The sequence below is a fragment of the Microcaecilia unicolor genome, chromosome 4, assembly GCF_901765095.1.
Source record: "Microcaecilia unicolor chromosome 4, aMicUni1.1, whole genome shotgun sequence".
NCBI lineage: Eukaryota > Metazoa > Chordata > Amphibia > Gymnophiona > Siphonopidae > Microcaecilia > Microcaecilia unicolor.
Window position 1 is genome coordinate 162,453,542 of NC_044034.1, and position 26,263 is coordinate 162,479,804.

Sequence of the window (26,263 nt, forward strand, 5' to 3'; positions counted from 1 at the left end):
GGTTTTATGGTCCCCTCTGATAACCTAGTCTCTGACCCTTCTACTTACCATAAGAAATATACCATTTGGACAAGTAGGGCAATAGGGTTTCTGCTTACACCCACCCCAATATATAGTGGACCAGCCACCCCCAAGATATGGGATGGCAGAGAAGACAGAGACTATGTTCCTTCCAAGAAGAAAGTCTTTATTCCTTACCAATCCAGATAATAACAATGCAAACAGGCAATAACAAATAGCAATTTGTTATGAGAGGGAGAGAGAGACCACTGCTGTAAAGAATTACTCACTGTTGATCATCTCAGCCTCTGTCTAAATACAATATAACAGTGACTTATATACCTTTTTGTACAATGGATTGGGCATCAATTCCCTCCCAAATCCTGTAGCTTGCAACTTCAGCTAATTTCTGTATTACTGCATTGTTTACATAGAATGGAACACACTATCTGAATGTTATGGAACACAGCATCTTATAACAAGTTCAAGGTTTCTTTTACAGGAGATTGTAGCCGTCATTTTGCCACAGGAATTTTTCCAAGACCCAGGTCTTATCATTGTTTTGTCTAGTAACCTCAACACATCTTCGCTTTCAAACTGTGTATACATTCTTAGTGTCCTTGTGATGTAGAGTCAGTGGCACCAACTCTGTCAGGGAGGGGAAGAGCGCTCCTTGCTGTAGATCAGCATGATCTCGAATTCACAGCTTTCAGCAGAAAGTACAGAAAGATGCAGCTCTTAGGCATTTTAAGTTTGAGCCTGTAGCTATGCAGTTCATGGGTCATAACTGACCTGTCAGTGGTCAGAAAAGTGCAAATCAATTCATTAGTTAGGCTGTTGTAATTTGTTACAATTTTAGACAGGCCACATTTCTGGCTGCACAGTATTCTATAATGCTAGATGCCGAGATCCCATAGCACACAACCTAAAAAGGGATGTGGCCATGGGAGGGGCATGGGTGGGTCAAGGGTGCTCCAAAATGTTGGACATGGTATTATAGAATTCGGGTGATCCACACCTAACTTGCACAGACATACTGGTTCAGACCATTGGTCCATCCAGCCCAGTATCCTGTTTCCAACAGTTGCCAGTCCAGGTCACAAGTACCTCACAGAATCCCAAATAGTAGCAAGATTCCAGAATCCTAAAGAATAGCAAAATTCCAGAATCCCAATTAGTAGCAACATTCCATGCTACCAACCCCAAGGCAAACAGTGGCTTCCCCATGTCTGTCTCAAAAGCTATGGACTTTTCCTCCAGGAACGTGTTCAAACCTTTTTTAAATCCAGATATGCTAATCGCTGTTACTACATCCTCCAGCAACGAGTTCCAGAGCTTAACTATTCTTTGAGTGAAAAAATATTGCCAGGTTTCAGCAGATGTAAGTCTGGCACCCAGAGTTAAGTGTGGGAATTGGCACTAAACACTGCTCTATAAAAGGGCTCATGTGCTTTATAAAATAGCCCTTAGTGCCAGTCTTGTCCGGTACCAATTTTTCAGCATGGTCCTGTGGATTCTCTTCCTTCATGCACGACCTGCAAGAGCATGAGAAGAAAATGGCCAAGAATCTATAGTGAAAGACAGCTGAATGTGAGGAAGGAAGAAGCAAGTAGAAAAGGGTATGCACTAAAGCCACCATTACCATAGACAGGGCAATATTCAAAGTTTATGGATGGATAAACCCATATCTACCTGTAAAATCATGGAGGTAAACATATGCAGGCTGTGTGCTACAAAGTGAGAAGGCCAGGGTTAGGTCAGAAGATGGAAAGGGCTCATTTTGAAATCCCTGTGTGGATTCTGAACCTGACTCAATGACCTCTAATCTCAGACTGTAATCTCACAGGGAGATGGGGGACAAGCAGTGATGAATGACAGACAGACCAGGGTAAAGGAGACAAAATCCTCTGACCTTAACTTTCCTGCTATGTTAAGCATGAACTTTGAGTGGAGCATGACAGTTTTTAGATGTGGTAAAGCAATTTGAAAACACTTAGGAAGATGCATCCCAACCATAACTCCCACTGGCTTTCCTCCATAGTGAAAGTGAACGAGCCAGTGTCTTACACACAGTTATTAAACTATTCTCATATTCATTCCATCCATCACATTTATCTTTATTGCAGCCACAGGGGAGAAAAGCTTATCTTTCAGGATAATTACCCAGCCACACATCAAGCAGTGGAGCTGGGAACTGGAGATGTGGTTTCTGGTGAAATGTGCAAATATTTTATGGTTACAGTTTGATATGAAGTTGCTCGCTGTGTCCAGATGGACTCAACCATTCTTGACATTTTTCCACCAGACACAAGTCATGTGTGGTTCCAGACTCCATCTCACCCTGCTCTCTGCAGAAGTACCCCATTCCTATGCTACTATAGTTCCCTGCTCTCCACAGCCCCAGGGCCTCCCATCCTATACATCTGCATTTAGAAGTTTCCCAGAATCTATTGATTGAAGATGGATGTGTTTATTTAATTATAGAGTGAGAATCTAAAGTGCTATTTATTTCTGTTTCAGTTTGTGCTCCAGGGTAGACAGAGCACAGCTGCAGAGAACTCAAAGCCATTCTTTTTTGCACTGATGTTACATGAAGATACAAGCAGAAGCATAGTCGTCACCATGCCTGTCACAGAGATCAGGAATTAGTAAGTGAGCCCTTGTGCTGGTCCGGAGACCAGCAGTCAGAAACCCAACATTTCACCTGCAGTGAACACCGTTCCCCAGCGGTTGAGCCCCTGGGTTCGGGCAGCCAGCAGGACTTAAGGAGTCGGGCGGTGAGACAGACTCAGGCTCAGACAAGAAGAGGAGGCGAGCTCAGAACTGGCAGAAGTCAGGTCCAGGCAGTAGTCAGGTCAGGCGGCGATCCAACAGTGGAGGAGTGGCCTAGTGGTTACGGTGGTGGACTTTGGTCCTGGGGAACTGACCAATTCCCACTTCAGGCACAGGCAGCTCCTTGTGACTCTGAGCAAGTCACTTAACCCTCCATTGCCCCATGTAAGCCGCATTGAGCCTGCCATGAGTGGGAAAGCGCGGGGTACAAATGTGAAAAAAAAAACCAGAGGTCAGGTCTAGGCAGTGGTCGTGGCAGGCAGCAATCCGGCAGAGGTCAGGTCCAGGAAGTAGTCAGCAAAGAAGAACAGCAACGAGAAAAACACACCAGACACCAGGAAGGTGGTACCTGAGGCAATGAAGTAGTGAGAAGTTCCTGGTTTTAAAGTGAAGGCGTCTGACATCAGAGTAGGCACACCCAAAGTGTAGGTGCCCAGAGTGTAGGTGTGCTAAAGTGTAGTCATGCCCAAAGTGTAGGCGCTCTGTGTAGGCATGTCCAAGCTGTAGACGTGCCCAAACTGGAGATACTCAGAAGAGAGGTATTGTGCGTCGTAGGTGTGTACATCTGGCTCCACGTTTGATATTCCAGGTTTGTGACAATGCAAGTGATGTCCTCACAAGTGATTGGTGTGGCTCTAGAAAAAGAGTGTGTGACATCACCAAAACAGAGTACATTGAACAACACAGTTGCCTAGTCTCTACAACTCTTTGCCCCCTCATCTTCATCACGAGCCCTCTAAGAACACATTTAAGCCTGCCTTAAAGACTTCTCTTTGATTTTTGTGGTATTTCTGTTGCTTTCTGTTTGTCCTGGGCCCCCATTGGTCCCCCTTTCCATTTTGTATCACAGGTCAATCGACACAATTATTTCCAGTAGTATCTGTTGTCCTATTCATCCTCACTACCTTCTGTTTTGGTCTTTGTTTTTAAAATTTGGATCTATGTTTTGACATTGACTTTCTGGTTTATCTGCCTGTTTCTACTGGTTTTTGTAAACTGCCATGATACCCAAATGGTAGTATATCAAATGCTGCTAAGTAAAAGAAATTCACAATCTGGTGCCCAGAGAAAATGTAGACAAAGGGAGGTGAGGGTACATAATGCAGACCCTCCCTGGGTTCGTTCCTTACATCACACAGAAGGTGGGATTATGTCTCCGACCAGTTTCTAAAGTAGCTGATTATGCCAAATTTTGTTTTTAAGATGTGGTCTTTTTTTTTGGGGGGGGGGGGGGGAGGAACATTCTTAAATGATTCTGGAGGGAAGTTATCAAGGAAGTCTAACATGGTATTTTAGCACAGGCCCTATTTTATGCAATGAAACCTAGTTACTATAATAGCTCGGGTTAACATTGAAATAACACGTAATAAAAGTGAGACAAGTATAGGGCAGTCAAGTCATTGTGACATCACTGATGAGGTTGGTTCGGCACTGGTGGAATGAGGCATTATGACAACACAATATCAGTACTGGTTACCGGAGACTGAAAATCTTCACACCAAGGGGAGAAGTTATCAATGTGGACTACTGTTGAGATGTGTTATTCTAGCATAGGTCCCATTTTATGCAATGAGACCGAGTTACTAATAACTGGGGTCAATGCTAAACTAACCCATCTTAACGGTAGCCCATGTTGATAATTTCTCCACTCAGTCCAGACAGTATTCAGCAGACAACCAAAATCAAGGGTGACACCTAGTGGAAAAATAAGTGAAGGACACTATAAAGCAATAGCAGATGCACTGTTTGCCATGCTTCCCTGCCTTTTGGAGTTCCTAGCTCCTCACTCAGGCCCTCAAGTCAGATTTGACTCCAGGTGAGGACACAGTGAGGGACCCACCCTTGTGGTTTTCTTGGAGTGATATAGGAGTGGCTTGCCTTTGCCTTCTCCCAAAGCATAGAGGATGTAGGGATTTACCCAAAGCCACAAAAACCACTTTGGGATTTGAGCTTGGGCCCTTTTGACATCCCCCCCCCCCCCCCCCAGCCTGCTGCTCTAACCATTACTCTTCCATTAACTCCCCATACTGAATTAAAATTTGATGACAAAATCTAATTCGTGAGAAAGATCCATTTATAAATGACGGAGTGTCTGCTCTGCAGGTAATGCGTGAACTCCCTATCCTGCTACAGTGTAGGATTTTGGGTATACTGTATATAGAACCAAGACAGCAGCAAGATAAGAAAAAAAAATCCACAATTTAATGGAAAAGGAGCAGAGACGGGGGGCTGTAATTAAACACATGTAGCCAGATGTGTTAACGTGCGTAAGGAAGCTTTGCTTTACTTCTCAAAGAGACACAAAATAAGACAAACTCCTTTGTTTGCCCAGCCCAAAGTACCTAGTAGATGCCTGAATTTGGTAAAAGAGGAGCCAATGTATTGAGACATGGTTGGAGCTAATTTCAATAGATAAAACACTGATTTTTGCATGGAAAAAGCCTCTTATGAATTTTGGTCACACTAAAAGTACACACGGTGCAAGCCAGCATGCACTTGTACAGTGAGCATGCTGAGGGGAGGAGTTAGTGTAAAGAATGGGTGGCGTCATAATGCATGTGTGCATTTTATAAAATATGCACATACCCATGGAAAATACGCACTAACTTTCACACCTACTGTCGCACAGGCACAATGTCCACGCCTTCGGCCTAGGCCAAACTTCTGAAAGATTTGTGATCAGGCTGACCCAACTGTTAGACTTGACTAGGCAATAGCTTAGGATAGCAGCTTTATGGGGGTGGTCAACCAAAAACTGCTGCAGTCAAAGCAAAGCAAGTCCTGACATCCTTACAGTCACACAAACAGGATGAGATTCTGTAGAACTGTAGGAGAATCATAATAGTAGAGTATCAAAATTCTGCAAGGGGAGCTAATTGGTTGGGGACCAGAAAATTAATTGATGGGGGTATAAGGCTGAAGGGTTACCTAGAACACTCAATGCTCTTACAGCAGCACTGATAATGCTAGAAGGACAGAATGCTGCTTCCGTGTCTTCCTATATAATAATTCTCACCTCCAACATTCGAATATGCCTGGGACCGTGCCTCCCTCGGAGGTGCTCTGCTAGGCAGGCACGCACTGACGTCAGTGACGTCAGTAACAGCTGATACAAAAGCAAGGGGAGGAGCGTGTTTCCCTACTCCTCCCCCTGCCTGGGAATTAGCTGTCATTGCGCCGCTCCCTGCCACTTCGGAGCAAGTGGCAGGGAGCGGGGCAACACAGACCCCCCCCTCGCCCACCGAGTTCCACACTCTGCCCTCCCTCCGATTACAACAACCCCCCCCCCACGTTACGGCCCACTGGACCCCCCCCTTCCGCGACCGTGTCGATCCCCCTTCTCGGCAAAAACCGTCCCCCGCCGCCGTCCAGTACCTGTGCTGACAGGGGACCCCAACCCCCGTCAGCCGAAGTCCTGTGCTGGCCTTCGCGGCGTTGCTTCTTCAGTGATTTTCGGTTCAAGTTCCTCTGCATGCGTCTGACGTCAGACGCATGCAGAGGAACTTGAACACAAAATCATTGAAGAAGCAATGCTGCGAAGGCCAGCACAGGACTTCGGCTGATGGGGGTTGGGGTCCCCCGTCAGCACAGGTACTGGACAGCGGCGGGGGACGGTTTTCGCCGAGAAGGGGGGTCGACACAGTCGCGGAAGGGGGTGAAAACGGAGGGAGGGCAGAGTCTGGAACAGCGAGGGAGGGTGAGGGGTGGCCTTGCTAGCGCCCATTTCCTTCCCTTTTGAAACGGGCTTTTTTTACTAGTTATTAAATAATCTGGCAATAGGTGCTAATAACAGAATGCCAAGTAACCTAGGCATTCTGTTATTAGCACCCTGTGGATCAGACCATGAGAAGAAAGCAGTGTCTCTAAACCATACACATTTTTAAAAGGTTTGGATGAAGGCATGCGATCACTTTGATAATCCATTCAGATACCTAGAAATAAAGGTTAATAAATGCTTATAGGTAGCACCTTTTTATTGGATTAACAAGGCCAAAAAGCCCATTTTTGCATGCATACCCCTATTTGTGACTAAGCCTGGTGCATGCTTAGGAATTTTGGGGCCCTTTTATAAAGGCACATCAGGATCTATGCGCGTCCAGTATGCGTCAAATCGGCATTACCGCCCGTCTACCGTGTGCCCCGGATGGTAATTCTGAATTTGGTGTGCACTGAAAACACGTGGCAGAAAATCATTTTCTGTTTTCTACCGTGGGGCTGTTCCTGGTGGTAATCTGCAGTTGGTGCACACTGAATAATTACCGCACAGGTAACACGTGAGCCTTTACCAGTAAGTCAATGGGTAGCTTTAAGGGCTCAGACCATAAATAGATACGCGCTGGTTTTCATTTTGCCGCACACCCATTTCCCAGCTCAAAACAAAAAAAAAACTTTTTTCCAGACGCAGTGGAGAAATGGTCCAGCACACCTGCAATACATGCACCCACACTACCGCAAGCCACTTTTTGGTATGCCTTTGTGAAAGGGCCCCTTGGTGCTCTATAGATTTCTGTGGCCTGTGTTTTGTGTTCTGCAGCTCTGACCTTTGGTGCATCATCTGTAGAGTCTATCCATCTGCACATCCATTGGCAGAGGAAAGAAGATCCGGGGCCCCAGCACTGACAGTGCTTTATTTCTCATTCAACTGATCACCTAACCCCAAGAGGGTTATAACCCCGGATCTCAGCAGAATCCTTCAGATCTGATTTTTCAAACCTAACCGCTTAAAGTCTTAAGACAGTGATGAATCCTTCTTTTTTTTTATTTCTTTATTTATACATTTCACATATACAGTAACAAGAACACCTCTTGTACAATCTAGGAGAACTGTAAGTACATCATTCCACAGGAAATCTCAACTCCCACTCAATTACCCGCCTCCCCCGTTAGTCCACAACTAGAACCAAGAAACCAATTCACTATCCTGGGCAAAATGAAACCATAATAATCTAACACAAAAGAGACTCTGAAGGGAGTACGGGGCAGCAATTTATAAATGAGATGGGGATACAGTCTCCGCCCCAGCCTCTAGAGAAGGGGCTCCCCCATCCCCCCGGGAGTCCAGGAATGCTTTCAACTGCACAGGTTCAAAAAACACATACTTTACAGCATTTATCTTCACCACACATTTACAGGGATAATTGAGCCAAAAGAGGCCCCCCAACTGAAACACAGTAGGGCGTAACTTAAGAAAAACTTGGCGCCTCCTCTGCGTTACCTTGGTCACATCAGGATACATCCGTATTTGCACATTCAAAAACTTTTCTTTCCGAAATTTAAAGAATAACTTGAAAATCCTATCTCTATCAAACTGAGTAACAATGTCACTATCAGTGTAGCTCGCTCCCTCCGCTCCTCTTCACCCTCCAACTCCCGAATAAAGTCCAACATGTCATACCGTCCAGTGCTATCCTCACCAGCGGCCTGCGCACCCTGGACCGCTCGCTTAAAGGGCTGCAGATAATAAATCTGCGAGACAGGCGGGCATGCCGGTTCAGACACTTTTAACACTTCAATGAGATATTTTTTAAAAGTCTGTAGCGGTGCAGCCATCTGTACTTTAGGAAAATTAATCAACCGCAGAGTATTTGCCCTCTGCCGATTTTCCAACGCCTCAATCTTCCTATGCAACCATTTACTTTCTTTAATCATGGTTGCTTGCACCGCTTGAACCGACTGTATGGCCAGATCATGAGCCTCAGTTCTATCTCCCACCTTCTTCACCTGCAGTCCCAATTGAGTGACCGTCTCAGTTGGAAGCTGAGAGGCCTGCGACAGTAACAACATTTTAGCAGATAGTGAAGTTTCCAATGTTAATAATGCATCCCAAATCGTCTCCAACGTAAAGTTAGGAGGCTTAGGCAACAGTGAAGACTCACACAAAACTGCAGCACTCCTACTACTACTACTACTACTACTTAACATTTCTAGAGCGCTACTAGGGTTACGCAGCGCTGTACAATTTAACAAAGAGAGACAGTCCCTGCTCAAAGAGCTTACAATCTAATAGACAGCTCCCTCCTCCAGAAGCGATCCCTCCAGGGCAGTTTCTCCCTGCATGCTGTAACTCCCCCCTTCCGGGGAATCTTGCGCGCTCCCAGCCACAGCAGGTCCCGTCCCAGAGCCAGCCGCCCCCACTTCAGGGGCCAGGAAGCCCTGTCCGCCTGCAGCCTGAACCGACGCAGGCATGGGAGGCGGTTCCCGCACCTCTTGGCTGAGCTCCGTCTCAGGCAGCAGGGACGCTTCACCTCTCTCCGCCCCTCCCGGCAGCAAGACGCCCGAACTCAGCTGACTGCCCCCCGCCACAACAAAGCGGTCCAGCGGTCCCGAAGCGGGTCCCGCGGATGCCCCGGGACCAGGCACCCGCTTACCCTTCCTTTTCGGCATTCCCCAGGCAAAACCACAATCAGGTAACCAAACACCGCTGAGCTGCCTCGCCGACCTCCCTTCAGGTCGCCATCTTGGCCGTGATGAATCCTTCTAACCTCCACAGTTGACTAGTAAGCAACCAGGGGCTGTTCAGCATTTTCAGGCGCTCTGCAGCTTCCCAGCATCTCTGTGGACTACCTAAAAAAAACTTTGAAGTATTCTATCCATTGATGGGGCAATACAAAATTATTAATTAATAATAAACAGGTTACAAAACTGAGCTGGGCACAAGCATACCCTAGAATAGAAGCCTCATAATAGCCAATCATGGCAAAGGGCCACAAGGAATAGCACCTCTCTACCTGAAAAAAAACAAAATGGTTTCTGCATCTTATGGGATCACCATACAAAAAACATCTTTAAGTTAAATATTACGTGATTGTTTATGTAAAAAGGCAACCTCCCTTTACTGGCTTCACTATGAGTTGCACAATTGTCATTGATGCAGGAGGGCTCCCTAGGTCGGTCCCAGCAGAGTACCTGGTCAGTATGATTTCCAGGTTATCCAGTCCACAACGAATATGCATGAGATAGATTTGCATACAGTGGAGGAGGCAGTATATGCAAATTTATGTCATACACATTCATTGTAGATGTGCTAAAAGTGAAATACTACTACTACTTATCATTTCTATAGTGCTACTAGACGTATGCAGCGCTGTACATTTGAATATGAAGAGACAGTCCCTGCTCGACAGAGCTTACAATCTAATTAGGACAGACAAACAGTTGGATGCTCCTCTAGATCTGGGTTGGAAGTCCTTATTTGGCCTCCTTTGACATGAGTTTTGAGGGAGTCAGTTGGGTTTGTCCTCCCTAATTCGGTTAGTAAACAAATGGATGAACATTTCCCAGAATGCATCCTCTCCATTGAGAACACTAAAAGGACCAAATGTTTGCCCCATAAAAGGAGGTGCTGCCGGGAAATTCCTAGTCAACAGCAGGCCTGACTTTGTAATACTCCTCTCTATACACTCGGGGATAAAGAACCTTTAACAAGCTAAAGACTACAAATCCCAGCATGCTTAGTGATATGGCCATGATCAGGGCAAAACAACCAGGGCGTTGTCCCAGGCACCATTTTTTTCAGGGAACTTCTGGCAGTGTTCTGTGAGGAGAAGAGGGTGTTTTGTGCAGCAGTGCCCTGGGCACTGCAACAGATAGCTCTGGCATTGCTTACCAATAAGCATGAGAAAGACAGGGCTGGCAGTGTGTCCCCAGCAGCTTGGAGCTGATGGTTCCGAACAGGAAGAAACAAGGCCCATGTTACAGAACAGTGCCAACAATTTCTCCAAATAAAGTGAAGAAATAAAAGAGGCACCTAAGGAGAGCAGAGAGTTATGGAGAATGGTTCAGCTGAACTCCATGGGGGGTCTCCCTGTAAAACCCCCTCCTCCACAGAGACCACCTCCAGTCAAGCAGCACCTCAGGAATCTAAGCAGCTGCCAGAGACTTAGACTTGGGACATGAAACATTTTGACAGAGCCTGCAGGGTGAGGTAGAATTCACTGCCAAGGACACAGCTGTGTGTGTGTGTGTGTGTGTGTGTGTGTGTGTGTGTGTGTTGTGTGTGTGTGTGTTGTGTGTGTGTGTGTGTTGTATGTGTCTTCTTTTTGGCATCAGGATGAAACTGTAAAATGTTTTTTGCCACCATTCAAATATCAGTTGCCACATGTTTAATGAAAAAAAAAAATCTTTGCAGAAGCCAAAAAGCGTGGGTGGTTCTCTGAGACTTTGTCCAACTGGCAGCAATTGCCTTCTCTTCTCCCTGTGCGCATGTCACCCCCCCCCCCCCCCTTTACCCGCACTCATCCAGCTGACTGTCATTGCTTTCGGTACATGAAGTCACAGTGAACAACCGTTAACCAGTGAATATACAGAGCTTGCACCCATTCCAGACAAAATTTCCCAGAGAGGCCTTTTAAATGTTCTCGTTATTTAACTGGAGAGAGCGAGAGAAGATCACAATGCAATTGGAAGGGACGAAATACATGTGCAAACTACATAGTTAAGGTATATTTTCCCTCACTGCTGCAAAACCTATGGGTCATTTATGACTCTCTGTGGACACTGGCCCTTCCTCTGTCCTAGCCCCCCCTTATAATCCATTTTTGCCATGTTGATTCCACAAGGAAAGAATCCTGCAGCCAATCCCTGTTCCAGAGAGAGAAAAGTTCCCTCAAGCAATGGTAGCATTAAGACCCTCCCTCTGAATTCCCTCCTTTCTCTCAGAGCCTCAGCTGGTCTCTCATTGTCCTGAGAGGTGCAGCAGTTTGCCTAGGCTGGTTAATAAGGCTGAATGCTGAGACTTCCAGCTGCGCTGTAGCCTGAAGCAGAGTCTTTTGCTTGGAGTCTGCTATGGTGTGTGGGATGTGTGGTGGGGAGTAAAAATTCCTGAGGGTCTGAAGGCTTCTCAGGAGCATGGGAATCAGCTGCTAGCAAGAACCAGCATTCAGGTTTCATAGTGGTGATATGAGAAGTCACAACTTTAGACTCACCTGTAAAAAATGGAACCAGCAGTTAAAAGGGACCTGGTAAGACTTAAACTCTTGGAAGCCCTTCACTGCAACTACCACACTGGGAAAAATGCTAAACAAAGGGAAGGACAAAAGTTTTTGGGATCTGGTGTCACAAGTCATCAGTATGATACAAGATCAGTGGATTTTAGTTCAGAAAATAAAATCCACCCACACCTGTATGTTTGACCTATTGTCATTGGAGGTCTTTTTATCTCTTAGGTCAATGGTTCCCAAACCTGGTCCTAGAGGCACCCCAGCCAGTCAGGCTTTCAGGATATCCATAATGAATATTCATGAGAGAAATCTGCATTTATTGCCTTCACTGCATGCAAATCTCTGTCCTGAAAATTCATTGTGGATATCCTGAAAACCTGAATGACTGTGGTGCCTCCAGGACCTAGTTTTGGAACCACTACCTTAGGCACCTGCAGTTGGGAATAATCTATTGACTTCTACCTCTTAGTATCATCCATTATCCTTTCCTATAATGTTTTTGGTCTTATGCATTGCACCAATGGTCTCTAATTGTTCTCATACCTTACACTAGCATTATTGGCTTTTGTCGCACCTAGAATGTAAACCACACAAGAATTGATTTTGATTTGATAAAATAGAGGCAGTACATTCAACTAGATCTCATGCATGTTCATTGGAGAAATCCTGAAAACCCAACTGGGTTGCAACCCTTGAGGAATGATGTTGGACACCCTTGCTGTAGAGGAATACAACAACCAGGCTTAGACTCCTAACTTAGGGCCCTGTTTACTAAGCCGTGCTGTAGGCGTGCAGGTGTGCTAGCTTAGTAAACGGGGCCCTTAGAATCCTAAATTTGTGCCCTATTATCAGTCAAAATTAAGAGCCTAAGTTTTTAGCTGAAAATTTATCTTAATTTAGGAACTTAAAAGTTCATGCTTATATATTTAGGTCTGCCATTCATTTGCCTAGATCAGAGGTTCTCAATCCAGTCCTCAGAACACGCTTAGCCAGCCAGGTTTTTAAGATACCTCCAATTAATATGCGTGAGATAGATTTACATACAATGAAGACAGTAAATGCAAATTTATCTTATGCATGTTCATTGTGGATATCTTGAAAACTAGAGTGGCTTGGTGTATCCCGAGGATTGGGTTGAGAACTCCTGGACTAGAATTATGAGCTTAATGCTGAAAATCAGTGCTATGTTCCTAAGGGGCTCTTTCACCAAGCCAGTGCGGCCCTTTCCTTTCCTATGTGCTGAGAACAATTTTAGCATGGCGGTAAAATGGTCCCATTTCCCATTTTTCCTATTGATGGCCACGCACTAATTTCCTCATTAGTGTGTGGCCATTAGCATGTGAGCCCTTACCATCACCTATTTTATAGGCAGTAAGGGCTCACACACTAACCACACGCTAATCAGTTAGCATGTGACAATGTAACTTCGCTAACTGATTAGCGCTGAACATACCTAATCTCTGCCCCCAGGGTTAAAAAATAAGTTCTGTGTTTTAGCGAGTGGGTAGCACACACTGATTCCAAAACTACCATGGGATGCCTGAGCTCACCCTGCAGTAGAGTATTTTAACCTGTGATAAGCATGCATTAGTGTTTACCACAGGTTAGTAAAAGGTCCCCTAACCAGCTTATAATCGAACGAGAATAACGCCCAAGTTCCGACCTAAATCGGGAGATGGGCGTTCTTCTCACAAAAACAAATAAAGCGGCATAATCGAAAGCCGAACTTTGGACGCTTTCAACTGCACTCCGTCGCGGATGCGGACAAAGTTGACGGGGGAGTGTCGGAGGCGTGGTGAAGGCGGAACTGGGGCGTGGTTATCGGGCGAACAGAGATGGGCGCCCTTCGCCGATAATGGATGCGTTTGTAGCTAGAATTTAGGGCACTTTTCCTGGACCCTGTTTTTTGACGAATAAGGCCCCAAAAAGTGCCCTAAATGACCAGATGACCCCCAGAGGGAGTCGGGGATGACCTCCCCTGACTCCCCCAGTGGTCACTAACCCCCTCCCACCACAACAAATGATGTTTCACAACTTTTTACTTTCACCCTCAAATGTCATACCCTCCTCCCAAGCAGCAGTATGCAGGTCCCTGGAGCAGTTGTTAGGGGGTGCAGTGGACGTCAGGCAGGTGGACCCAGGCCCATCCCCCCCCTACCTGTTACAATTGTGCTGCTTAATGCTACTAGTCGTCCAACCCCCCCAAACCCACTGTACCCACATGTAGGTGCCCCCCTTCACCTCTTAGGGCTATAGTAATGGTGTAGACTTGTGGGCAGTGGGTTTTGAGGGGGATTTGGGGGGCTCAACACCCAAGGGAAGGGTGCTATGCACCTGGGAGCTCTTTTACCTTTTTTTTTGTTTTTGTAAAAGTGCCCCCTAGGGTGCCCGGTTGGTGTCCTGGCATGTGAGGGGGACCAGTGCACTATGAATCCTGGCCCCTCCCACGAACAAATGCCTTGCATTTATTCGTTTTTGAGCTGGGCGATTTCATTTTCCATTATCGGTGAAAAGCAAAAACGCCCAGCTCACACCTTGGCGAATAAAACATGGGCGTCTATTTTTTTTAAAAAATACGGTTCACTCCGCCCCTTCACGGACCCGTTCTCGGAGATTAACGCCCATGGAGATGGGCGTTTCTGGTCGATTATGCCCCTCTAAGTGTTTTTCCCCAGCCTAAATCTGCCCTTGTTGCCACCCATTTTTTATGCTCCCAAATTTAAGAGTTTAGTGGAATTTTGAACATAAATATAGGCACTCAGCCCTGTTAAATTTTCAAAAAGTGAATTTACAAGCATATCTTTCAAAGGGCATCTTTTATCAAGTCTCGCCAATGGCTCCCGGTGCTGTAATGCCAACAAAGCCCATTCACTTTGAATGGCTTTGTCGGCATTGCCATGTGAGAACCACTAGCGCGGCTTAATAGAATAGGCCCAAAATTAAAAGCATCAATCCTTTGAATATCAGGACCCCAGTTTTCCTTTAATTTAATCATCTTGTTTTCATTTCAAAGTTTCAATCAAAAACAACAAAGTAGATTGGAATTTGCCTGCAGTTCATGTTGTCACCACCAGAATGCACAAAGCAAACAGAAGCTCAGGACAGGATTTCTTTAGACATTCATAAAAGGACAAAATTTATTTATTTATTTATTGCATTTGTATCCCACATTTTCCCACCTATTTGCAGGCTCAATGTATCCCCAATGCAGTAAACAAGTCAAATGCAAAAGGAATGCATGCAAAAAGCATGCACTAATGGGGGAAAGCACACCAGATGCACGTGCACTAGGTCTGCACTAGCAACAGCTATACTTTGCTGCACAAGAAAACTGTATTGACAACCAGAGTTGCATGCACTGATAAGCTGTTCTGTGCATTCAGTTTTCCAACAATATTATTTAAATACAGAATAGTGTTACAGCACATGCACAGATGCATATGCATGCAAGTCAAATGTTTGCAAATACCAATTTTGTCAACAGTCCGTCATTTATTTCTTCCAGCATACCTCCACCTTCAGCTTCTCCTCTTCAACAAAACCAGGAAAAGGTTTGGATTCTGTATGATCACAGTAAAGAGAAGAAACAGGTATAAAATTCTCACTAGTGTTGACTGCAGAAGAACATTCTAACCCTTTACTCAGGACTTGTATTAAAACACCAGTATTAGAGAACCCTACACTTAGCATTTCTCTGTAACTGCACTAATGCCTAATATCTTATTAGCATGGGGTTTAAATGTGCTGTGCACTGATGTCTACCCAAGGCTTTGTGCACAGTTAGCTTATGTGCAAAACTCCTTTTCACATTGTGTGCCCTCCTAATTGTGGGTTAAAGCTGAGCTTACCTGTGTGAAAAGCCTAGTGTACTTTCAGTGTGAATAGGTGGCAATTTCTTTCCTATTGTCTCCCTCCTCTGTCCAAACTGAAGAACTGCAGCAGCCATAACTAGGTGCTGAAGTACATAAGCATTGCCATACTGGGACAGACCGAAGATCCATTAAGCCCTGTATCTAGTTTCCAACAGTGACCAATCCTGGTCACAAGTACCTGGCAAATATCAAAACAGTAAAATAGATTTCATGCTGCTTATCCCAGGAATAAATCAATTTAAATGGTCCAAAATTATCAGCACAGGTAACAAAATAATGATACTATAAACCCAGCTGTTCTGTATAATTGCTTACTCTTTAGGTTTCAAAACTAATTTCAATTCAATTCCAACCAACATGATGATTTCAGCAGAAAATTTCAATTCTTTATTGTTGCAAATTCCAAACTATATTCTCAGCTTGCGCAAACATTCTTCAGTGTATAAAGATGTTTTTTAAATCTTTCAATCGTAATCCTTTAACAATACTTCATCACATTTTGCAGTGCATGGACGCCTCCACCAACATGCGGCATGTTTCGCAAATTGCTGTCTCAGGGTGTGGTCTGCCAAAACGTACACTCAAAAGCTCGCACATACGGCCAAAATTTATACTCAAAAGCTGCACATACTGTTTTGGCGGACCACACCCTGAGACAGCAATTTGCGAAACATGCCGCATGTTGGTGGAGGCGTCCATGCACTGCAAAATGTGATGAAGTATTGTTAAAGGATTACAATTGAAAGATTTTAAAACATCTTTATACACTGAAGAATGTTTGAACAAGCTGAGAATATATTTTGGAATTCGCAGCAATAAAGAATTTTCTACTGAAATCATCATGTTGGTTGGAACTGAATTGAAATTAGTTTTGGAACCTAAAGAGTAACAAAGAGTAAGCAATTACACAGAACAGCTGGGTTTATGGTATCACTATCCCAGGAATAAGCAGTGGATTTTCCCAAGTCCACCTTAATAATTGTTTATGGACCTTTCCTTTAGGAACTTGTCCAAACCTTTTTTTTTTAAATCTTGCTCTGCTAATCACTTTTACCACATTCTTTGGCAATGAATTCTAGAGCTTAATTACATATTGAGTAAATAAATATTTTCTTCTATTTGTTTTAAATGTATTAGTTAGTAACTTCAATGTAAAATAATTATTAAAAATCTTAATTTCTGTATATATATTCCTGCTCATAGCATCCGGGGAGTCAATAATCAGCCATCAGCGGTGGAAGTTCAACCAGTGAATCTCTTCAGCTTACGGAACTTGGGTATCCCTACCAGCCATTCATCTGGTGCTGCAATTTTGGAGGGGGCCTGGCCCACAAGGCCCCCTCCCATGACTATACCATTGGATAGGAGTATATTGAATGCAAGAAGCATTTAAAAAATCTGCTTGGGTATAATGTAGCAGGATGTCACAATGAGCAGTGGCAGGAGAATAGGCTAGGTCCCTGCTCCAGAGTAAGATCAGTCTTACCAACAAAGGGAGAAGCATGTCTATTCTGGGGAAGTAGCCCAATGCAAGTAGAGCCTCAGTATTTGGAGGGAAGTATAAAAAGAAGCGTCTAGGGAGGAGCCTTTTTCTGTTCCCCACCGTCAAGGAGTTTAGTAAGAAATCTAGTGTAGGGTGGTGGGTCTCTAGCTCTGAGGTCCATCAGGACACAAAAAGCTAAGGAGGAGCAGTGAGAAGAAGGGAAATGCAAGGAATGAAATCTGTTCCCATAAATAAAGAGTAGAGAAGGGTTGTAAGCCTGAAAACAGATGAATACTGGGGCACAAGGACCCTTATGAAGGAGAAAGGAGAGAGTGAATCTTCTTGTCCTCAAGGAGAAGTAAACAGAGAAAAGCTACAATCAATTCCATATTCAGGTTGGGGATTTGATTGGAATCCAGAAGCAGTGGGACTTAAGCCATGTGTGCATCCTGCTTGCCTAGTCCAGAGGCTTGAACATGAGGAGAAGTTGTTAAGGAGTGAGACCTAGCCAGGAGAGAAGGGACTTACTTAAGCACTGAAAGACTATGAAGAGCATGAGAGAGTACTGAGAGACTGGAAACCAGGGTCTATTTATTGATTTATTTATGAATAGATTTGATAGACAACACTAAAAACTGAGAACACAAGAGTATCTAGGAGGAGGAGAATGGGGCTGCTAAAAGTCCTAAATGTGAAGAGGATTTACCTAGGAGTAGATAGGGTTCAAAACACATCTTCCAGTGAAGGAGCACAAGAGAACAGAGGTCTGGAAATACTGTGAGCACATTTGATACTTTTGCCATCATTTTACTTTATTTTTATGGACCATGAGGGTAATTCTATGGTACCTGTGTTAGACCTCCTTTTCTTTATAGAATATTCACACAAGTGGCTGAAGATACATGTACATTTAAGGCACAATCAGCCCTATAACAGGTGAAAATGCCTAGGCCTAGATGTTACCAGAAATATGTGTAAATGATAGAATTCTATAATTAACACAAACACCTGTGTGCCCTACTCACACTCTATCCAAATTTGATTATGTGCACACCCACCGGTAAAGTGTACACCATCACATGATGGCACATACCTCTGCACTAGTCGATATTCTAAACGAGGTAATTTATGCATGTAAGTGAATATTTGAATACCACCATTTATGTGCTGTCTTTCCACCTAACACTAGGTGACTCTATAGAATTGGCCCCATGTGCCTTCTTCTTTTCATAGTATTATTTTTGTATATTTTCAAGCACTTGGGCCGATAAATGGGTATTTTTGATCTAATCCTTACCAGATTCCTTCAACTATTTTCCCAGTACAGGTTTTGTGTTATTGTCCATACTCCAATTATACAACCAGCTGTCAAGGGACCTTAATACCTGTTCTGTGTGCTTGTGAACAGGATTTTGGAGCCGATGTTGATTGAATAGCCACAGACACCCAAAATGACATCTGTTCACACCTCAGGGATCACCCTCAGCCCCACCACATCAGGGGACCAGCTACATAATTATTCTTACTTTTCTGCACTGTTTATACAAGTGATACTGATAAACAGCAGATTTCTTAGCCCTCTGATGTATAAGCTCATTAAGCGTCACTTCACTATTTAAGCGCACAACTATGGAACGCACTGCCAAAAGTAGTCAAAACTACGCTCGACCACTTACATTTCTGAAAGGTCCTAAAAACTAACCTGTTCAGAAAGGCATACCCCACCGACCCAACATAAAAAACCTGGACATTTGTGACATAACGAAACCAAAGACCGTAATGGACATATCCTAACTCTTCATCTTTCTCTCTAAGTTCCCCCAATGTATTCACCATACTTGAACCTCATTCTACCATAATATCACCTTGTATTTGTTCATACCGGAACTGGTAAACGCCGTTACGGTACTATGTAAGCCACATTGAGCCTGCAAATAGGTGGGAAAATGTGGGATACAAATGTAACAAATAATAATTATTATTATTATTGGGAAAACGTGTTTACATGAGCATTATTATTAACACTTTACAATGATTGTACCTTCGCAATAGAATCAGAAGCTAAAATGCTGGTTTTCATCCTTGACTCTTCCCTAACTTTCTCGTCCCACGTCAATCAAATATGGAAGAAAGCACTGTTCAAAATGAGCCAACTATGAATAGTCAAGTCATGCTTTGACCAAAAAGCCTTTGTGCTACTGGTCCAAATGCTGATGCTGCCACATTTGGAATACAGGCAAAGGGGAAAAAGGGCCCACAACTTCCACAAGAGAGGCAAGCACAAAATGACAGGGGTGAAAGTGGAGCAAATTCCAAATGACCAAGGCAGACAAGGAGCAAGAGCGTCCAAAACGTTTATTCACTAAAATAAACTGACCCAAATGACCCTACATGTTTCAGCATAAGGCCTTCTTCAAGGGTCTAAAAACATGAAAAACAAAATTAATTTAATTTAAAATCACAATAGAAGTTAAAAAACACACAGCATAAAAACGTGAGTAATGGTACAGGTGTTCAAAGTACAAACATATCAACAGAGTAAAAAGCAAAGACATAATGCTGGAGTAAAATGCAGGCACCATCACGATAAGATATAAGTATATAATCCACCAGAGCATGATTAAGCTGGTAGTGATGTGAAGGGGAGTATATCTGGCACAAAGTCACAGTGAGTAATTAGGCGTGTGGTAATAAAACAACTGAAGGTGAGCATGTCAAATGATGGGGGAAGTGTAAATGCATACCAATATGTACCAATATGGTTTGGGTAAATCAGCATCGCAGAGAATGTAAAAACCATTGAATACTGGAGCTCAACACACTAAAAAGAAATACATGAAGAAGAAAAAGAAGAAAATGTCAGTGTACAAACACTGTATATGGATGGGAAATATATTTGTCTGAGAGATAGAACCCATGCTGTGTGTTTTTTTAACTTCTGTTATGATTTTAAATTAGTTTTATTTTGGTTTTCATGTTTTTAGACCCCTGAAGAAGGCCTTATGCCGAAACACAGCCCATGTAGAGTCATTTGGGTCAGTTTATTTTGGCGAATAAACTTTTTGGACGCTCTTACTCCTTATCTTCCTTGGTCATTTGGAATTTGCTCCACTTTCACATCTGGATTACTGTAACTCGTTGTTCTGTGGAATTAAGATTCAATACCAAAAAAAGCTACAGATCATACAGAACACAGCAGCTAGATTAATCTTCTAACAGAATAGATATACCAGTGCTTCACCGTACCTGAATAAACTACACAGGCTACCCATTGCTAAAAGAATTAAGTTAAAAATTGCCTGTCTAGTCTTTCAAATTCTACATGGCGTCACATCTGAACTACTGATTGATATCTCATCAATGTACACAGTTCATTCCAGCAGACTGAAAGAACAATTGACCTTAGCACCACTGTCCCATAGGGGAATCCAATTCCAGAAGACCTTTAGATCACTCTTCTCTGTATGAGGAATCTCTATATGAAACTCACTCCCCTCGGGCATCAGATCTGAAACTAACGACCTCATCTTCCGAAAAAGGCTAAAATCCTTCTTCTTCCCAAAGTCTTCTACATGACAACTACTTCTCCATATGTCCCTTCACCAGCATCAAAAACATTAAGCCAAACACATTGAGTACTCTCACACTCTATAGTTAGATACAAGATTGGCTTCATCTAACAAGTTGTAAAACTGATTGTTGCTTGTATTCAACAAAGTTTCCACATACAATACTGTATCCAACCTATGCCCTACTTAAGATGTAAATCGCACTGAACTATGAACAAGGGTATTAGCGGTATATAAGACCTGAATTGAATTGAATTATACTAATTAACAACTATTAGCAAGAAAAACTCAAGGAGTGTAATCTCTTAGTGCCAAGAGCTGGGAGTGCAGGGAATGGATCTCCCCATTAGGATCTGCTGGGTACTTCCAAGCTGCCCAGGTTGACCGCTGTTGGTAATAGGATACTGAGTTCAGTGGCCCATTGGCCTAACCCAACTTGGCACATCTTATCTTCTTAGACCTATTACAACAATTCTAGAGCTTTCTCAAAGAGCTATAGTAAAGTATCAAAGAAGCTATTTAACTGCAAGATGATGAGTAATATGGATTTTCTTATTTTTCAACAGCACTTTGAAAGACCTAACTTAATTGGAAAACCCCACTCCTCTGTATATCTGCATTTTTAATGAGAATTGTGTAAAGGACTGCTGGAAGACCTACCTTAACTTTGCTCTCTCCTTGATTACCTTAACTCCTATCCTGGACATAATCTGCTCCATACCCCCCTCCCAGTCCCATTGCTTCTGTTTATTCTGAACTTCTAGAAATGATGCTTTCTCTCAGCTATGCACCAGTCCAGTGTGGTCAAGCAGTAGGACATCCCAGTTCTTTGAGGATGGTTGATGAGGATAAGTATTTTATTTGCAGGGATTCTAAGAACAGTAGTCATGTCTAGCAGGTCCCACAAGGAAAAGGGAGTGCAGCATTGATACGATTGAAAGCCAGTCTTAACCGTATAAAAGTTTGAATTCCAACCTCCACATTGTATGTGTAGATCTCATGCACCTATACATTAGGATTAACCAGAGGACACCATCTCCACAGCCCCTACAGGCTCTGGACATTCTTAAGCATTCTTTTTTCTGCCCACTAGGGGGAGCCCACTGCTTTCATTTTAATATTAGTAGTACAGCATAGTTTAATATGAAAGTACAACACAATAGGCAGGTGATGTCCCCTATAACCCTAACTAATTCCTCAATGCAGCAAATCCTGAGAAGGATCAAGCCCTTATCCAGGAGTTTATAGAATACCTAGAGGGGCATAATCAAAAGTTTTGCTGAGGACGCCCTCACAAAATGCCCCGATGGAGGTGCGGGGAAACACGTATTATCGAAAGAAGATGGACGCCCATCTTTCGTTTCGATAATACGGTCGGGGATGCTCAAATCTTGAAATTTAAGTCGTACTTAGAGATGGTCGTCCCTAGATTTGGTCGTTTCTGATTTTCGGCGATAATGGAAACCAAGGACGCCCATCTCAGAAACGACCAAATGCAAGCCCTTTGGTCATGAGAGGACCCAGAATTCGTAGTGCACTGGTCCCCCTCACATGCCAGGACACCAACCGGGCACCCTAGGGGGCACTGCAGTGGACTTCATAAATTGCTCCCAGGTACACAGCTCCCTTACCTTGTGTGCTGAGCCCCCCCCAAAACCCACTACCCACAACTGTACACCACTACCATAGCCCTTACGGGTGAAGGGGGACACCTGGATGTGGGTACAGTGGGTTTGTGGTGGGTTTTGGAGGGCTCACGTTTATCACCACAAGTGTAACAGGTAGGGGGGATGGGCCTGGGTCCGCCTGCCTGAAGTGCACTGCACCCACTAAAACTGCTCCAGGGACCAGCATACTGCTGTGATGGACCTTAGCAAGGACATTTGAAGCTGGCATAGAGGCTGGCACAAAATATTTTTAAAGATTTTTTTTGAGGGTGGAAGGGAGTTAATGACCACTGGGGGAGTAAGGGGAGGTCATCCCAGATTCTCTCCAATGGTCATCTGGTCAGTTCGGGCACCATGTTGTGCCTTGGTTGTAAGAAAAACAGGATCAGGTAAAGTCATCCAAGTGCTCGTCATGGACGCCTTTTTTTTCCATTATGGGTCGAGGACGTCCATATGTTAGGCATGCTCAAGTCCCGCCTTCGCTACGCCTCGGACACGCCCCCGTGAACTTTAGTCATCCCCGTGATGGAAAGCAATTGGGGATGCCCAAAATCGACTTTCGATTATACCGATTTGGGCGACCCTGTGAGAAGGATGCCCATCTTCTGATTTGTGTCGAAAGATGGACATCCTTCTCTTTCAAAAATGAGCCTGCTAGTGTACCTGAATGTAACTCACCTTGAGCTACTACTGAAAAAGGTGTGAGCAAAATCCAAATAAATAAATAAAAGGGGTGAATTAGGGCTCTTCAAGGTGGTGGGAATTTGAGGGGTGAAGGACAAGGGGAAAAGGAGGAGGAAATTGTTCATAGTGGATAGTTACAAGATTTTCAAAATTACCCTGGAAGCAGACAAAAAACTCTAAACGTCCCTTGGGTAATGTATGGAAGCATAGCTGTAGGATGTCTACCTCATGGGAGAAGGGGAGAGGACAGGAGGGATGATGTGGGTATGAGTCCCAGTCTTCAGTGGAGGGTCGACAGGTTGTGATACCTCTGACTGATACACAAAGGGCCCTGTTTACTAAGCAGCGTTATAGGTGCATTAACGTTTTTAACGCGTGTTAACCATGTACACGTGTTAACCATGCACATGCCTACAATATCCCTATAGGCGCCTACATGGTTAGCGAGCGCGCTAAGTGTAGGTGTGCTTAAAACACGCACCTTAGTTAACAGGGCTCAGAGTTGTTTATTCTTTACTTTGTGTTAGGAAGGGACCTGCCAGGCTATATAATGACAATTGCATTTGGATAGATGTTTCCCCTGAAACTAGCAATGACACCGAAACATCAGCCGGTGTCAGAATGTTCTGAGAGATTTCTGCTGATTGACGGCATTCATTCACGTGAACCAGCAGTCACTTAGTGAATAGAAAGATACCCATGGGTGTCCAAGATGGGCACCCATCCAGGATGTCAAACCGAAGGGCACAGGAGAATCATGCACTGCTTGGTCTTCTTCCATTCCTGACGCCTGACCCCAGACATGTCACACACTGTACAAGTCAATAACAGTACAAACTAGCTCAGTATGGGGGCAGGTCATGAAATCTACACAGCCAGCCAGTAAAGGTTAAGTGCCATGTTGGGGGGGGGGGGGGGGGGGAAGAAGAGGTACACTGTCAACCATAATCCTTGCCTGGGGCACTGTGTTCTCTGGCAAAAATCTTGCCCATGAAATTAACTCAGAGTGGATTTTGCAGACTGACACCACACCATCTGGAATTACCTCTGGTATCTACAGATTCACAGCATATTTCTGAGAAGTCATTGAGGCTACTCTGGGACAAGAAGTAAAGTATTTGGAGGGTTTATTTATTTTATCATCACATACTGCACAAGAGTTTTTGTGCTGGGCCAGGTGTTTTTTGATACCTGCTTGTTTTTATTTATTTATTGTTTGCATTTGTATCCCACATTTTCTCACCTCTTTACAGGCTCAGTGTGGCTTACAATAAGATAAGAATAATGAAAATACATTTGTTACAACTTGGTTATGGGTTATATTGTACAAGTTATGCGAGATAATCGAATTATCATTAGGAAAATCACATTGGGACATCAACATTGAGACATTGGGAGGAGACAATGGGAAGCTTAAGGGCAGTGTTAAGACACAAAGGCATATGGTGTACATATTTCTGTGAGTAAATGTATGAGTAATGTGGAATTATGGGGGATGGGAGATCATAGGTGGATGTATGATGCATTGATGAACATTGAGTGTGGACTCTATGTGTTTTGGTTCTTTCCATAAATTGATTCAAATAGATGGGTCTTCAGTAATCTGCGGAAGGATGCTTCTTCGTGGATCGCTCTTAGGTTGCGCGGCAGTGTGTTCCAAAGCTGCGTGCTTGTGTGAGAAAAGGTTGACGCGTGTAGCGTCTTGTATTTCACGCCCTTGCAAGTAGGGAAATGGAGGTTGAGGTATGTTCGGGAAGATCTTCTAGCATTTCTGGGTGGTAAGTAAATCAACTCGGACATGTAGGCTGGGGCTTCGCCGTGAATGATCTTGTGGAATAGTGTGCATACCTTAAAAGTGATGCGTTCCTTAAGTGGAAGCCAGTGTAGTTTTTCTCGTAGTGGTGTTGCCCTTTCATACTTTGGTTTTCCGAAGATGAGTCTGGCTGCTGTGTTCTGGGCTGTTTGAAGTTTCCTCAGTGTTTGCTCTTTGCAGCCTGCGTATAATGAGTTGCAGTAATCCAGATGGCTGAGGACGAGGGATTGCACTAGGTTACGAAAGACGAATCTTGGGAAGAATGGTCTTATCCTTTTCAGTTTCCACATGCAGTAGAACATCTTCTTAATTGTATTATTTGCGTGGGATTCAAGTTTTATGTGGCAGTCGATAGTGACTCCAAGGATTTTTAGCGTTTTTGATATTGGAAGGTTTAGGTTTGGTGTATTTATCGCGTTGAATTCGTTAGTATTGTATTGGGAGGTGAGTACCAGGCATTGAGTTTTTTCTGCGTTTAATTTCAGACGGAATGTGTCTGCCCATGTGTTCATGATGTGTAGACTTTGATTGATTTTGTTGAAGATTTCTTTGATGTCTTGTTTGAAAGGGATGTATATTGTCACATCATCGGCGTATATATATGGATTGAGGTTATGGTTTGATAGGAGTTTTGCTAGAGGGATCATCATTAGGTTGAAAATAGTTGGTGAGAGAGGTGATCCTTGTGGAACTCCACATTCAGGTGTCCATGCCTTGGACGTGGTTGAGTGTGATGTAACTTGATACGAGCGCAGGGTTAGGAACCCCTTGAACCAGTTCAGGACATTTCCTCCAATGCCGAAGTATTCAAGTATGTGTAGTAGGATTTCGTGGTCGACCATGTCGAAGGCGCTTGACATGTCAAATTGTAGGAGGAGTATATTGTTCCCGATTGCTATTATTTGTTTAAATTTGGTTATAAGGGTGACTAGTACTGTTTCTGTGCTATGGTTTGACCGGAATCCGGATTGGGTATCATGCAGTATTGAGTGTTTGTTTAGATAGTTTGTTAGTTGTTTGGTTACCATTCCTTCGGTTATCTTGGTTATTAGTGGTATGGATGCTACTGGCCTTTTCAAAATAATAAGATACATTTTGGTGGAGGATGGGAAATACTTATAAATGTATTCTGCCACTTTCTTCTATGAAAATCATTTTCTGATACCCTCATTTAATTTTTTAACAAATTTGTTTAAATTAGTTTAGGATATTGAAAATTTTTTGAGAGCATGTTATTGCTTTCAAAAGTATTTTTATTCCAACCTCTCGTATCAGCACATGAATGTTCTCAGCTCTTTGCATTAATTACACATCTTTGACTGGACTAACCTATAAGTTATTAAGGGGCCCTTTTACTAAGCAGTGTAAGTGTCTACGTGCACCCAACGCGTGCCAAAATTGAGT

At 43.7% G+C, this 26,263-nt stretch overlaps 1 long non-coding RNA gene across 1 annotated transcript; it reads left to right on the top strand.

The window, feature by feature from the left end:
• Window positions 1–462: 462 nt before the first annotated feature.
• LOC115467972 lies at window positions 463–21,116 on the top strand. Its single transcript, XR_003941795.1, has 3 exons — window positions 463–601; window positions 4,570–4,576; window positions 21,105–21,116. It is a non-coding gene; the product is annotated as an uncharacterized LOC115467972 (long non-coding RNA).
• The last annotated feature ends 5,147 nt before the right edge of the window (window positions 21,117–26,263 follow it).